General features: G+C 42.8%; 1 protein-coding gene across 2 annotated transcripts in view; it reads right to left on the bottom strand.

Annotated features, from left to right (window-relative positions):
* LOC143334376 (thyroid hormone receptor alpha) overlaps positions 1–15,530 on the bottom strand; it is a 106,647-nt gene that overhangs the window by 58,059 nt on the left and 33,058 nt on the right. For both annotated transcript variants that reach the window (XM_076753152.1, XM_076753154.1), the window contains exon 4: positions 9,433–10,653. The gene's annotated coding sequence lies outside the window, so the exon portion shown is untranslated. The remainder of the gene's footprint in view (positions 1–9,432; positions 10,654–15,530) is intronic.

Here is a 15,530-nt window from a genome sequence, read left to right as displayed (position 1 = left end):
TGCCAGACAGGCCACAAGCTCAGCAGACAGGAAGAGTTAGTAGAAAGACCGGCTCAAAAAGTGAGAGGATGAGCAGGGATGAAGGAGACGCTGAGGGATGAGAAACACACTTGGTAACAAGAGAAAGTAACAGAGACGGAAGATGAGATGAAGGTGAGAACGAGAGACCAAAATAGAGAAACAGTGATAGGAGGAGGAAAAAAAAAAAACTGAGAAAAAGAGAGAAGAACCGAGCCTGGTCTGTGAGCATTGTTGTGTGTGCCGTCTGTGTATGCACTGTGCATCTACGCACAAGACTTCCCAGTGTTAACGTGTAAGAGCCATTATAATGTGCGCGCATGTTTGTGCTGTGTTAGTTCTCTGAACTGAGTGACTTCACAGACAGATGGAGGGCGGCAGGCTAGAAAAAGTTCAGCAACACATTTCATGGCCTCAAACGACCTCTCATGAATTATAAAACTGAATGCGTGTACGGTATATATTTAGAACATGGCTGTTATAGAGATTTGGCCAAGAGTAGATTTTATACATATTTCATTGACTTAATCAGGGCTCTGATTCAATGTTTACAGCTTTAGAACCTTTAGAAGAGCGTCAGGAACGACTGTGGCTGTATGATTAAGGTTTGAAGAGCCACCTTTGATTCCCAGTATGAGTAAAAAGCTGAAGTTCAACCACAGTTTTCAGTCAACAGGAGCAGGGCTCGACATTGAGGCTTGTCTGCGTGTCCCGCATAAGTGGAAGAGAGTTTTACTTGCCTCATTAGAGAACTTAAATCATAAGCAAACAAACAAAAATAGCATGTCTTCATGTTCTGTGCCACTCATCACGCAGCTATTTGGTTGGAACACCAATTTGAATTAGGTCCAACTCAAAATGCCTTGATTGCTTTGATTCAGGAATCAGTAGCAGGTCAGACTTTCCCCCTCAGAAGAACTGTGGTGGCTGTGATGTTCCTTCACAGTGCCACCGAAAGCACCAAGCAGAAGAACGACAACTGCAGCGTAAGAGTCAGACTGAAACCTGCTGGAGGGACGGCTGACGTTCTCAACTGTTTGACAGGCAAGAGATGTTAGCCTGTTAGCGTCAGCAGCTAACGTTTGATAACAATAACATTACCTGATCACCAAACATTGAGCACGAGTTTCATTTCTGCTTGCACAACTAGCCATAAATGGATGCTCTTAAATATTTGTTTGCATATCGACACTTGGTGCCCATTCCACCACTCATTAGACGTGTCAATGAACGGGAATGAGGAAAAATGAGGACAAGGGGAATTTAACCGACTGTGCATCAGAACAGCTGTTGTTACATGCTAGCATTGTGCATGGCTGTGGGTATTTATAGCGCCCGTACCACTAATTCATCATATGGCCCTGTGAACAATCAACACGGTGACATCTCAGTCACCTTTAGGAAACATCAGATGATCATCTATAGACCATCTATAATTTATAGGGCTCATATTGAAACAGACCTTATTAAATGCTTCACAACTCAGGGTCAAATGAAAAGTGCATCTGCTCAAGGCTAAAACCAAAGCAGCTCTGGTTGTTTCCACACTCACACTCACTGTCTCATCAGCTGTCTCATTCACGCTCTGTGTAAGTGGCTTATTGATGCATAAATTGTTTGGCTAACAGCTGACTGATAATATGCACTCCCATCCATGCAAGTACAAAGACAGCTTTTAGAAATGGTTAGATCAACAAATCTGCTTGACAGGGGGAGATTAGTTCTAAAGCAGAATCCTCATTGCTGCTCTGATTCTTGGAGAGCTGGCGCAAAGAGCAGAGCCTCTTCTACCAAATGTGACTGTCATGTCATCATCATTAGCAAATAAAGTTTCTCTGACTGAACTGAAACTGCTTGTCGATATATCTGTGCTGCTCTTGCTAACAGGGGCGTTATTAATATCTGTCACACCTGGACTGCAATTAACTAAAGTTTGGAAATGGACTTGTGTTATATTTAGTTTTACTGTAGACAGCCACTACCAATGTCAGAGAGCTGAGCTGACACGGAGCCTGCAGATTGGCTAAGGACATCCCTGATAATAAGATTAGCAATAGGGTTCATAAGCTATGGTTCCCACGGTGGAGGTCAAACCGGGGATGGGCTTCTGACTGATTTACAGTAGCTGCAGCACATTAATAGCACTTAATACCTTCCACACTTGCTTCAAGATGCTGATGCATCAAAAAGTTTGGGTCAAGTAAGCAAATAAAATGGAAACAAATCAAAAAACAAAGGCGAGTCATTCAATGCGAGAGGCAACTGGTGAAGTTATAGTGCTCATGATTTCGGTCCTGGGTGATTTGGTGTGTAATACTGCAGTAAAACTCCCTTCAGCTGTGACTTTTTCAGCAACACACAGAGGAGCAACTGGTATATCAGTTTACAGTGCAGCCGAACAAAGTCAGGCTGTTTTAATAAAGAAGTCACTCGATAATTGGCAATTTTCCTTGACGCCATGATCGACCGAACATGGAGTGAAGAGCTTTCCAGCAGGGCACAGTCACTGCAGCTCTTCACTGAGGCTGCTGCCTGTGTAATTACTCCATGTGGTTTAATGCAATGAAAGTCTAACCAATTCTGTAAACCAATTTTTCTTCAGGTAACTCTGACTTCCACGGCAAAAGCATCCTTTATTTTCTACTTTTTTAAATCTAGAAACCTAGAATAGGTCCAGATATAGGTGAAGAGAGTGGCTCCTACAAAGAGTCGTCCTTCTTTAGGACACAAACAGCTGAAAAACACTAAATGAATAAATACTGTATGTGTGTAGACTAAAATACTTCCCTAAAGTGACTCCTTTTTTCTTTTTTCTTTCTCTAAAGTAAATTCAATGACTTTCACGGTTGAAAAAACTCCATTCCCTCCAGTGCTGTAGTGCTATTTGTTTAAGTACCGGAGTGCACCTACCTGCAACTTTTAAGATGGAATGTTTTCTTGTATATTAATCAAAGCATAACCTGACATTATGAATTACTCAACACACCTTAAATGTCAATATGAATATTCCATTTCTTTACTTAGAAAAAAAAAAGTATTTGAGTGCTGTTACGGTGCACTGTGGCAGCACTACACCTACAATTCATATGCTAATGACCCACTGAGCAGCACATAGTAAATGCTACTCAGCAACAAAACCGTCTAATTGTTTGTGTTATATATTGTTAGAGTCTTTGCATTGTGACACGGTCTTTATCCTTATTTATTCTACAATTTGACATCCTACCCAGGGATTATTGAAAGACTCAAAGGGATTTGTAGTTTGATCGCTTGAACAATTTACAGCTGCTAGTCACACATTAGTGCTTCATCAGCAGTACTTTTTTTTTTTTTAACGTTTTCTTGGACACACTGATCAGTAATGGGATTATTGTCACTGTGAACAGTAAAGAGTTCACAGTGTTCTGGACCTCAATGCTGTCGTTTTTCTTATTCTCTGGCAAAGTTAATAACTGGCATATACCACGATGAGAGGATCCACTCCTTTGACTTTGACCTATGAATGTGCCCTGCTGATGTAGCTCTATTGTAGCTTAGCAGCTAGCTGTGTGGCACCATTCACACTTAATGAACTTTCTGTTGCAGTAAAAACTGTTCCACAAAAGAGACATGATTTACAGACAGCGATCAAACAGCAGGCAATGGTACAAACCAGAGATCTGAGCTTAGCTTATTTTTGCTATCCATAGCCCAACAGCCATTAACTGGTAACTAAGCAGTGGATTTTGCACTGAGTCTTGGACAAATGGGAGAATTCTGGTCTAATGTTGGTTTCTGGACTCAACCCTGGTTTGGTTGAAATACACCAGAAATTCACCAAATCGGAAGAGTAGCCAGAGAGAGGGCAGGCATCAGAGAAGCAGTGGGGGAAACAGTGTGTAGAGCTGGAATATTTACCAATATTGAGTGAAAATTGGGAGGTTGGGACAAACGCTTTCAAACTGGTCGTGGCGTGTCAATCAGCGACTACCCAGCTTCCCATGTGTTTTATTAAGGTACTAGGTACTCTGTGCTCCTTAGGAGTAGCTGATTGAACAGACTAAGCAAAAACACATCGACAGAATAAGAAACCAGCAACATTGACTTTTTGTGGTTCTTTACTTCATACTGTACATGCACACAGTATTTATCGATTAGGTTATGCTGATTTTTTTTTTGACTTTTCACTCACCATCCCTTGCAAGCTGACAGAGCTTGAGCGGTTTCCCAAAGACGAACGGGTAAAATATTCAGCAAAGCTGACTGAGACCACTAATGACTATCATCTCTGGGATATATTATCGCTTCATTAAATTTAATGTTGAGTGAAAGTAAAACTTGAGCAAAGGAAAAGAATGTTGTGCGTTTCATGTTTTCATTTGCCTTTGAAAACTAAACCAGCACAAACATCCATTTTGCACAAATGGAGTACTGTAAGTTCTTTTTCTGCATTATGTAAAATTTATCATAATGTTTTAAGGAAGAAAAGCTCTGGAAAAACCAGACAGATGTTTACAAACACAGCTGTTGTTTGCAGCGGTCCAATGGTCAAGCGACACGGCGCATAAAGCCTGCCTACACTTTAAATTTGCAGAGAACCACAGAGCAAAAAAAAAACAAAAAAAAAAAAAAACTGCCATTTTTATGAGGCTGACCTATTTTAAAGCAAAGCGATATCATGCATGTTTTAACAGGGATGTTCAGACCAAGAAATAAATGTGAGGAGGGAGAAACACGTGAGAGAGCGCTAATTAAAAAGATTTCGAACTGCCCTGTGTGCAACTACCAATTAAACAGGTAATGAAGCAAGTGTCATTATAAAAGCACCACCCCAGGAAATGGAAATAACACCAGCAGTACTGCAAAACAAGACGCTGCATTCCTGTGATGTAACAGGGTACAGGTGGAAGATAAAATACACCAGCTAGCTTGGCTCTGTCAAAATTTGCCTCGCTAATTAACTAAAGCTCACTAATTAACATGCTACATCTTGTTTGCTTAATCTGCACAAAAAATGAACAAAAGTTTATACTCTGCACTTGCGAGATGTGATTGGTGAGCAAAAGTTTTGTTTTTTTTTGTAGAGGTCTCCGTTCAGGCACGATGGTATCAAACTGAGCAACCTCAATGTGGTGACTTCCTGAAGCGCCTGTTGTTAGAAAATAATCTAATCGTCTAATTGTTTATGTTGAAGTTTCGAGGTGCTGGTTGACCTACTTTTTCCACTTTGTACAGAGAGTACAGAGAGCCTCTTGTCTATATGCTAAGCTAAGCTAATCTACATGAGAGTGGAATCGATTTTGTCCTTTCACAGCAGCCAATAATAGGATTCAGAGGGGTTTATACATCTGCTATTTGTCGATAGAATGTAAACGGTTTTAACCGAGTTTAATTCCAGTCATCAGAAACATGCCATCAAAACAACGCAAGAGGAGGTCACTCAACAAACCTGTGACAGTGTGTCCAAACTGCATCAGTACGTGCCTTTTATGTCTAAAAGAGATACCGTCATGTTTTTCCCCATCTGAGCCGGTGCTAGTCAAATCACAGCGTCCTTGTGAAAATGCCCACTTTCACATAAAGGTTCAGTACTGATTGATGCCAGCATCAGTCCACTTAGTGATCAGTGTATCAAATGTCATATCACTAACTGCACAATGAACGTCGTGAAGACGAAAATGAACCTGTGCTCATTCATATTCAACATCACACAAGCTGAACGTTAAACAGGGATGCCGCTAAAGCGGAAACAGAAAACTACCATGAAGTATGAAGCACATTGTGGGTATTGATGTTCCATCAATTTAAAAAAGGTTTCTGTTGGAAGAGTGTTTTTCATCCTCGCCGGTGGACAGATCTGTCAATAGAAAATGGGTTTCAAACCTCTGGTTTATTTCACTTTGATTTTTCAGGTGGAAAAGTCCTCAGTGAACCCAGCATGCACTGGGTGGCATGAACGCACACCTATGTGTCCACACATTCAGACACACACGCTCAGCATGATTGCAGCAATAGTCTCAGAGAGCCCAATGATGACTCATTCAGTGCTCCAATTCCATGTACCTGAGCACATAACCAAACCGACACACACACAACGAGATAATGAGATCTCATCCAGCTTCTCTCGGCCCCATGTGCCCTTTAATGTGGCTGCAGAACAACTGGGCCACTTAGCGATATACACGACCACCTACACACACTTCACCGAGCCGTCCGATTGGTCCAAGCAGGTCAGTGATCCGTAAACATGACTGGACCAGAGAGCCACACACACACATGCCTGTACTGGCACAAAAACAAGTGGGCGATCTGATTGGCTGATGTGGGCTCTGCGCTCTATACATCACTGCGTATCTGAGCCACAGGTGGCTGGGGAAGGGTGTGCGTTGCTGTGGCAACACGAAGCAGAGGGCGAGAACAAGTTATGGTGCTATGATGTGAGGAGACTAACAATGATGGAGGGTAATACATGTGTGAATCCCTGCGAATGACTGAGGGAGGGATGAAATGAGAGGACAGAGGGTGTCTGAGGTGAGTCTCTCTTTGTGATCTCTCCATTACTCTTCACGCTCTTCCTTTACAGTACTTTCCTTCTCCCTCGCCTTCACACTTTGTCAAACAAGGGTGTGGCCACATTACCAAAATCCTGGATTAAATCAGCATATTTCAAAGACCAGAGTTAATATGCAGCAGCAGTGCTGTGCATTATTTCCATGCAGGGATCTCATCAAAATGACGAAGTAAAGCTGCTCCACATTTAAAGTAATTGAACACAGATCATAATGCTAAGATGATTTAAGAAATCTAGGCCATGTTGCTTCTTTTTTTTTCCCCAGGGGCCCCCCGATGTTCTTATTGGACTGACAGCTGAAATGTACATGTCTCCTTTTGCCAGAGAAACAGCCTTCTCTTGGTGCATGATGCAGGTTTATCCAATCAGATTTGGAATGGATTCCATAAATCCCTGGCACTGAACATTCCCGCTTTCTTCCATATGATCCTTTCACTGCCAACAGTACATTACGTAGGCATTCATGAGGGTTTAATGTGACAGAAGCAACTGAGAAACCATAAGTGCTCTAAACTAAATGCTGACGTCAGCATGCTCACAATGTCAACACTAACATGTTAATGTTTAAAAGGCATAAGGTTGTCGGAATTACTTAGATTAGCATGTTAACATACTAACACTTAGCAGTATCAGGTAGAGCTTCAGAGGGAGAGCGACTGACACCCCCAGCAATTCGTTTTCAATGAGAGGCAGGTAGGGAGGCACGGGCAATCTGACAAGCACAAGTGCGCACAATCCTGTGAAACTGTCGCCCGCCTGCTGCCAAAGTTGAATTGTCTTGAACTTCTTTCTACATGATGGGGCAAATCCCTGAAATACTGTATGTAACTGTTACTGGGAGACAAACAAGACGGCCTTCAAACGGCAGAGCATGGGCCTAAGACTGGATGTATCAGCTAACGTGAAGCATTCACCAGCCTAACTGTGAAGTAAGTATTAACTTCAGACAGACATGCAAAGTTGAGGCTTAACATAATACAGGCAAAGAGTCTGGTTGAGCCTTTTTGCCGAGAGTCGTCCCTAGTGGACCAAAGCGGTGGAATCCCTAAAGCCGTGCTGTTAGCACAGCTGAAAACATCAACAATTCATAAGCATTGACCTGTTCAGTGCTCCATCAAATTACCTCTCCCAGGTATTGCAGTCAGCATTATATTTACTTACAAAGTGTCTATGAAGCAGTTACTCATAAACTTGAACTCTGAATCTGGTCCCAACAAAAGTCAGACCATTTTGAAGCAACAGTATATTCATCAGAAATCATCTCAATACCTAACGGGCCTTGCTGGGTATTGTTAAGAGTTTTATCAGCATGGGTTATTGATTCCAGCACTGTTTATCTGAACTTCTTCTATTCATTATGTTTAATGGGACTAAACAGCTTTCACATATAATACTTTTAATTGTTGTTCACTGAGAGAGAGAAAGAATTAGTGTTTGAGTCGTAGACCAGTGATTGGCTGTCAGACAGAGGTGAATGTGCAGTGAACCAGTATATGCAAACAAATAGTTATTTGCTTCGACAAGTGGTCGACACATCAGATTTAAGGAAGAATTTGAAAGTGCTTGGCATGCATTTAAAATCAGACAGCTGCTTATTTCTGATGGCAGGGAGACCGCTGGACCATCACAGCCAGCAGAATTAGCCGTTTCTAGTTAGCACTTGTCATAGTATGATGTAGTTGGTCCTGCGTACCCATGGCCAGATGAAGCTACAATCCTCAGACTTTGTGTGCTGTTCGCTACCCTCCACTCATAACTGTAGCTCAAATGTTACTTTACTCTCATCAGACTGCAAGGCCTTTCTGCTGCAATACTCTTTGACTTCACCATTTTTCTCTTAAGAGCCCTCATCGCATAAGTTGCAGACTGTTGAGTCATGAGCAGCTTCATCTGTTACAGTCACTGACCTCTGCAACTGAATGGCTGTGTTGAATTGAATGTTTTTTTTTTGTCTTTTGGTATGAAGTCTTGGTAAAAAGGCCTTGTAATTACAAAGGATATTGACCACATTTTAAAATAAGGTAGTAAAACAAGACTAATAGTCTACAGCCAAGCTAACAGCTCGCTATATTTCGGGTCAGTATTAAGGTAAAAGATGGTATAATAGTATAATGTTTACCACTGTGTGTTCACTAGCTTTGTTTAGCGTGTTAGCATGCTCACATCTGCTCGCTTACATTGAACATAAAGCATCTCACAGGCTGATGGGAATGTTTTGCAGGAAATTGGTCACAAACTAAACTGATGTATGCGTGCAAGTTCTGACTTGGTGATGGCACTAGACGAAAAGGTCAGGTGATCATCGGGAGGTCATGTCCTCTAGCGACCATGAATGTCAGCACCTTTTTGCTCAAAATCCTCAAGACTTGTGACCATAACTGTGGAATATGACAGCATAATCGTCAAGTCAAACCTTGTTTACCACTGACATGCACCACCTGAAACGTGAAAATCTGAAAAATTGATTGCTAAGTTTACATATCATACTCAGTTCGGGTTGCTTCAAGCTTCAAACGTCACAGACACGTGTGTTTCAAGCAGCAGTCTCTCCTGTATGAGGTTTCTTTGCCAAGATGTATGTTATTGTAGGAGAGTTCAAATTCACTGAATGACCTTTACAGCAAAGCGTGTTTTCCATCTCTCTTAATCTCCTGTCTGTCTCCACTCTGGATCATCTAATAAGGCAGAAATGCCATTTAAATGTCACTTAGTGATACAACTAAATGAAAAGATAAGAAATGAAAAATATCAAAAGCTAAAAGCATTTTCTTTTATTCGCTGGTACACAATGTTAACCTCCTGTAGCTGAGGAGAAAGAAAGCACGCTGATAAACAAGCATAGAAAGTAAGAAAACTGAACTCACCGCTGCATTCTTCTCTTTATTTGTAATGCTTTTCCCCTCCTTTTCTCTTCACTGTCACACAACACGGATCTTCTGTGGACCTGAATCTGCCAGAAGGTTCTTTATTCTTTGTGGCTTGCCTCCAGAGTCAGAAAAGCTGATGAGGCCCCCAAGAACTTCTGCTGCTCCATGGGCAGCTCTACTTCTACTTGGTGGAAGCTCAAGGCAGGAGGAACGTCTCAGCGTCTTCTGTGATCTCCGAACGCCTCTTGGGCAATTGCTGATTTATGCTACCGCTCGGATCACAAAGCTTGTGTGTGATGTGACTTTGCTGAGAAGCAAATGAAGTGAAGTTGTCTGCCAGGCAATACTCCTGAGTCGCTCTCCCTGCTTCTCTGGAGGCCTCCCTGGCCACTGTTGCTATACACCCGCCTCTAAGGCAAATGGAAGATGCTGAAGTGAGTTGTCTACTGGGTAGACTGAAGCACCGGGCTAGTGAGCACGTGTTACCTGCTGGGTGGATTGAAGCACCAGGATAGTGAATGCTGTTGCTGAAAAGTTCCCTTCTGTTGACTGAGTGTCTATCCAGAAGCTGTGTCTGCTGAGGTATATAGTTGCCTGCCTGGTATATTGTATAGAAGGGTGAGGCTATTGTGAGTGTGTACCTGCCTGCCTGGCAATGTGATCCTTTTGCTTCCAGTAATAACTAGCCCGAGGTCCAGGCTCCGAGTGTGGAACAGGATGATTTAGGCAGTGAGCAGGTCTGAGCTGGCAGGTGGTAAGAGGTCCAAGGTCATTGCTGGTCGTCACGGTTGCAGTGAGGAGAGCTTGAGAGGCAATACAGGTTGTCACGGTAACGGCAGTGAGAGGTCACAGGTGTGTCTTTGCTCTGTGTTCCTGTCACTGGGTTGGCTGATTTGGTGGCGGAGGTAGGCAGTGGGAAGAAAATCCCTGAGGTAAATGGAGAAATGTTGCGCGAAGAGAAGAAACAGAGGAACTGATGACGGATAATAAATTGCTGTTTTTTTTTCCCTTTTCTAGTTCTCTGGGAGGTAGAAAGCTGATAGGGTCAGAGCGAGAGGAGCGGACGGTGGGAGGTAAAACTGTGCTGTTAATCTTGATTACAGTCTATCTGGTGTTTTTTGAAAAAGAATGCTGGTGGTTTCCCAGTGTCCATCTGAAGAAGTCGACGCTTGGCTCTGCCTCTTAACGTGCACAGGTAGGTTTCTTCAGGGGCTCCACCTACGGAAGACAAAACACACAGACAGACAGGTTACAATAGGACCACCTGAACTATTATCACTGGACTTCATCAAGGACAGACACCACGTTAGCTCACACGCCACATGGAGACACACTAGTCGGGTGTGCTCTGGTAAATTCTGGCGTGATCAATGCGAATTTTTCCCCGAAACACATTTGAAAGTGAGATTTTAGACTTCCCGCAGATTGTTTGTGACTTTTATGAACAGACCCTCTCGCCTCGGCTAAGCGCTGCGACTTCAGGACTCATCACGTTCTCCAAATTTAAGGAACGTTAAGAATAACAGGACCCTATGGAAGCTGAAAGGTTGAGACGCCCAACCAGTCAATCAGAGCTGAAGAAGCCTTTTGGATGAGAGGTGAGACGTCCTGAAGAATTTAAAGCAAGTCCAGCTGCCCTTGACTAAGCCCCTCTGGATCGGCTACCACTGTGAACCGGACCAAGGTAAGTGACAGAATACAGACAGATGGACTTTAAAAAACTGAAAAACTTTACAGTCTCTGTAGGTATTTTTTTGTCTTTGACATCAAAACTGCACCTAAAAACAGCAACACGGGGCACATTTATTCTGCTGGAATAAAAATAACTCGCAGAAAAACAGTCCAGACGATCAAACATGAAGCGATTTAAAGACTCATGGCTCGTTGCATTGAGTGTATTTGTCTGTTTATGTGTCAGTGTTGTGATGGACTGGCACCCAGTGCATGGTGGGATTCTCCCCACTGAATTTACACACGCTGCAGGTGTTGCTCATTGTTGATACCTGCCTCAACAATAACATGTTAGTGTATGTTCAGAGAAAAACGAGGCCAAACGCTTTGCAATGCACTCCCAGCAATGCCGAGCACGTATGTGAAGAGACTGACTGGAAGGAGAGCAGAGACGTAAACCGTCTTCTTTCCCGTTTTGTTCTTCAACAGTGTAATTAGCTTTTTTTCCAAAATGACACCACTATCAAAAAGAAGCCTTTTCCACTGAAATGACAGAAATTAGATGTGGGGAAAGCACTTCCTGTCTCAATCACTAAAACACTCCTAAGTGCTTGCAATTGCACGAATGTTGATGAAAGATGTGTTCTCCATGTGGTCAAAAACACACCGTCCAACGTGTCTAATGTTGCAAAGTGTATTTCTGTATGTTCCGATGGCTCTGCAGTGCTGACAGAAGCAAATAAATGCTTCGACTTTGTCCTGCAATAACAAAAGCGACAGTATTTGTTCAGTATGCAAAGCAGCTACTGGGTGGAAAATCTATTGTTGGCAACTCACATCTGAATTCACACAATGTACAGACACACAGACACACACATTCCCTGCTAATCTTCCTCCATCTGTGCAAGCTGCTCTTGGGTTGGATCTCTGTCACATACACATACATCTTGTGATGTGGCTCTCTTTCTCATATAGACAAACACAAGATAGATTCATGCTTAAGACACACACACACACACACACACACACACACACACACACACAGATGTCTTCTCATTATTTTTGGGGACGTTACATAGACTTACATTCAACTCCTGAGACTGACTCTCACCATAACCATAACCACTACTTGCCTGTCCCTAACCATAACCCAAGTCTTCACCCTAAAATTTAATGATTTACATTATGGGGACTTGCATTTTGTCCCCACAGGGACAGCGTGCCCCCACAGCGTGAGGAATACACGGCCACACTCACAGACGTGGAGGGTCCATAGCGCTGTAAGTGATGACGAGCAGGCAACCACAAGAGTCGAGGTCTGTCGTCCATTTTAAGAGCATTTTTAAGACTCACGCTACATCTTTCTATCTGACTACACTCTATCTGCATGACTAAGGCTCGAGGACACTCTTAACACTGTGAGCACCACTTGTTCATGCATTAACGGTGAAAAGGACAGGCGGACACACAAAGTCTGACACTATAAAACTCACTCATGTGTTCAATTAAACCGCAATGTGCCCAAACTTGACACTGGGTTTTAGAAACATTAGATATTAGATCATAATTGAAGTCCTGGCTCTTGGCAATAATAAAACTGTACATTATTGACATTATCTGTGGTTGTTTGGTGTCTCTTTGCAGTTCCTCTTGTGTCTCTGCGTGGTCATTTTTTGTCACTATTGAGTCCTTTTGTGTCTCTCTCTGATCATTTTGTGTGTCTTGTGTGTCATTTGCATGTCTTTAAAGCTGCATCACCTTGTGGTCATTTCATGGACTCTGCAACATGAAATACGAACAGCTCCTGAAAAGGCTCGAGTGAAGTCTGTTCAAAGCTTTAACTAAAGGCAAGAGCTGTCTGTTAGGTTTGCACATACAGTACACACCTGTCAATCTTTGACCTCCCTTCACTTCTATCTGTGCCCAAAACAACAACAAAAGGCACCACACTACAAGTCGTTGCTTCCTAACACAAAGTAGCCTCCTGGGCAAACAAATGAGACCTCAGCAGAGGGGCTAATTAAGCGGCAGCAGGAAACGCCAACTGAAAGAGACATCAAGATTAATCATGTGAAGGAAGACGGCAAGAGAGAGTGGGGATGAGAGAAAAGAGCCATTTTGTACAATATGCATCATTCTGTAAGCAGGAAGGGAAGAAGAATTCCCTCTGCCACCAGCTACAGTGACAGATGTACAGTGCAGGCTGCTATTAGTAGTACCAGAAATACAGTATGAGTGTCAGAATGCAAAAGAAACCTTGAGTGTGTGGCTGGTTGCCTGCCAAATTAGCTGTGAACGTGGGAAAAAGAAAGAGCATTCAACGACAAAATTAACAACCATTTGGCTGTTGGAAGGAAACAACAGAAGAGGGAGGGAGAGGTGTGACCTGGTGGCTCTGTGGTCTTACAGATGAACGATGTCAGCGACAGCGGGGCCCGAATTCAAAGCCTGTGGGCCTTGTTAGCAACACATTTTAAAATATTTCCTTTCAGTCTCTGTCGAAAACTCTCAAGTATAAGGCTGACAATTTTCCACATGTGTCCAGCTGTCAAAAAAGAGCAAAGCCAGCAAGAATTCATCCAATTAACAAGTACTGTCTGTGCAGCTTTTGGTGCCATAGAGCTCCACTGTCGTCCAGACACTATTAAAATCTCACCAAGGAGCCAAACTGGGTGACAATGGGCTTTAGGGCAGGCAACAGAAATGAGACTGTATATCAAAGTAAATGCAATTTTTTACAAATCTTATCCAAATTTTATCCATGCTAGCAGCACGGCACGATCAAAGGCAGCTAATTAGCATCATGCCGATGTGCTAAAGTAAGATGGCAAACACAATAAATATTACACCTCAGCATTATTTTCACTGTAAGCATGTTAGCATTTTGCTCAACACACCACTGCGCTAAAGTTGCCTCAGAGCCGCGGGGCATGGCTGAAGGCTCTCTGACAAGTCAAATAATCATTAGAGAAATAAAAAAATAACATATAAATCCAATATTGGCTATCAGTGAGTCCTTATCATTAAGCTCCAATGCTGCCCACAAACAGCCTTATACACCAAGACATGCACTGCTGAAATGCGGTTACCGTCCATCAAAATATCTGACGGCAGATAGACACTGGTTGATATTGTCCTACTGGCCACCCCTAACATGCGTCCACCATACGTCACCCTGTTGCTGTGAATCCCCTCATATGTGTTTTAATCTGCAGCTGAAAAGAGTCATTACCAAACGCACTCTTTACTCCTGTTTGATTCATCTTTGCTACAAGCTACAGGGACAATGAGCTTAATTAGAATACGTTAACAGAAACTTGGTCACATTAATCACCCATAAGGAACTGAATTTCTGGATTGTTCTGCGTATTACAATCTGAATAACTCATGGAGAAAACAGCAGACATAAATACTGGATAATGAAACTTTTTTTGACAAATGGTGTATTTGTGACATACTTTTCAAGATTGGTATCTTGCATTGGAATGAATGGGCTCGTGGTTGGGCGTAGGGAACACACTGCTGCGTTCCCTTATTTCTCTTGTGGTCTACAGTCTGACCGCAGAAGAAAGTAACGATCCAATTTTATACCTGAATAAAAACAGCGTAACATTTATATTTTCAGCATTTTTGCACATTCTCACTTGGCAATGGAGATTTTTGGATTCAAAGTGTCGGGCTTTAGGGCCAGCTGGCGAGCGAGCTGGCTGACTGCCTGTCATTCTTCCATATCTGACCCTGACCTTTGACCCCAGAGACGCGGCAGGAAACCAAAAAGGGAAGTTATCCTCCAGGCATCAATAAACGATCGCACTGTTGTTTCATTGTTCCTGAAGCTGCTGACTTGTCTTTTACCGCTAAGAGACTGGCACACTGACCCGGAACACCATGTGCGCACATGTTTGTGTGTGTGTGTGTGTGTGTGTGTGTGTGTGTGTGTGTGTTTGTAGTGAGCACAGTCTCTTGGCTGAAGCTCCGTGTCTACATTTGGCAGCAGGTAGCAATGAGGTCATACAGTGTTCGTACCGAGGGCTATTTTTTTTTCACAACTTCTTTCTCCTACGATTTTTGGATGTGCCTAGAAAACACCCACCAACCCGCCTACACACACCACATGCACAGCAGTGGGTTCTAAGCCAAGTGTGTGTGTGTGGGGGGTGTGTGTGTGTGTGTTTGAGAGAGAGAGACCTTCTCTCGTCCTTTGCAATGTTACTCTGCACCAATGACACCGGGCTAAGCGAAACGTTTTCTCAGCAGTCAGCCTCTGCTCCAAAAAGCTAAAAATGATAAGAGTATAATTGAAAATGTCTTCCCTCGCTTTGAAGCTCCTCTTGCGTATGCGCAATTTTTCTAATTTGTTAAGTAGCGGGGCTGTAAAATTAGGATCACATGCTCGTTAGTGAGTGTGTGGCACTGCAGAGTGC

The sequence above is a fragment of the Chaetodon auriga genome, chromosome 16 (assembly GCF_051107435.1).
Source record: "Chaetodon auriga isolate fChaAug3 chromosome 16, fChaAug3.hap1, whole genome shotgun sequence".
NCBI classification, from domain to species: domain Eukaryota; kingdom Metazoa; phylum Chordata; class Actinopteri; order Chaetodontiformes; family Chaetodontidae; genus Chaetodon; species Chaetodon auriga.
The sequence above is the reverse complement of the archived record's forward strand: the minus strand, read 5'-3'. Positions and strand labels throughout refer to the sequence as shown.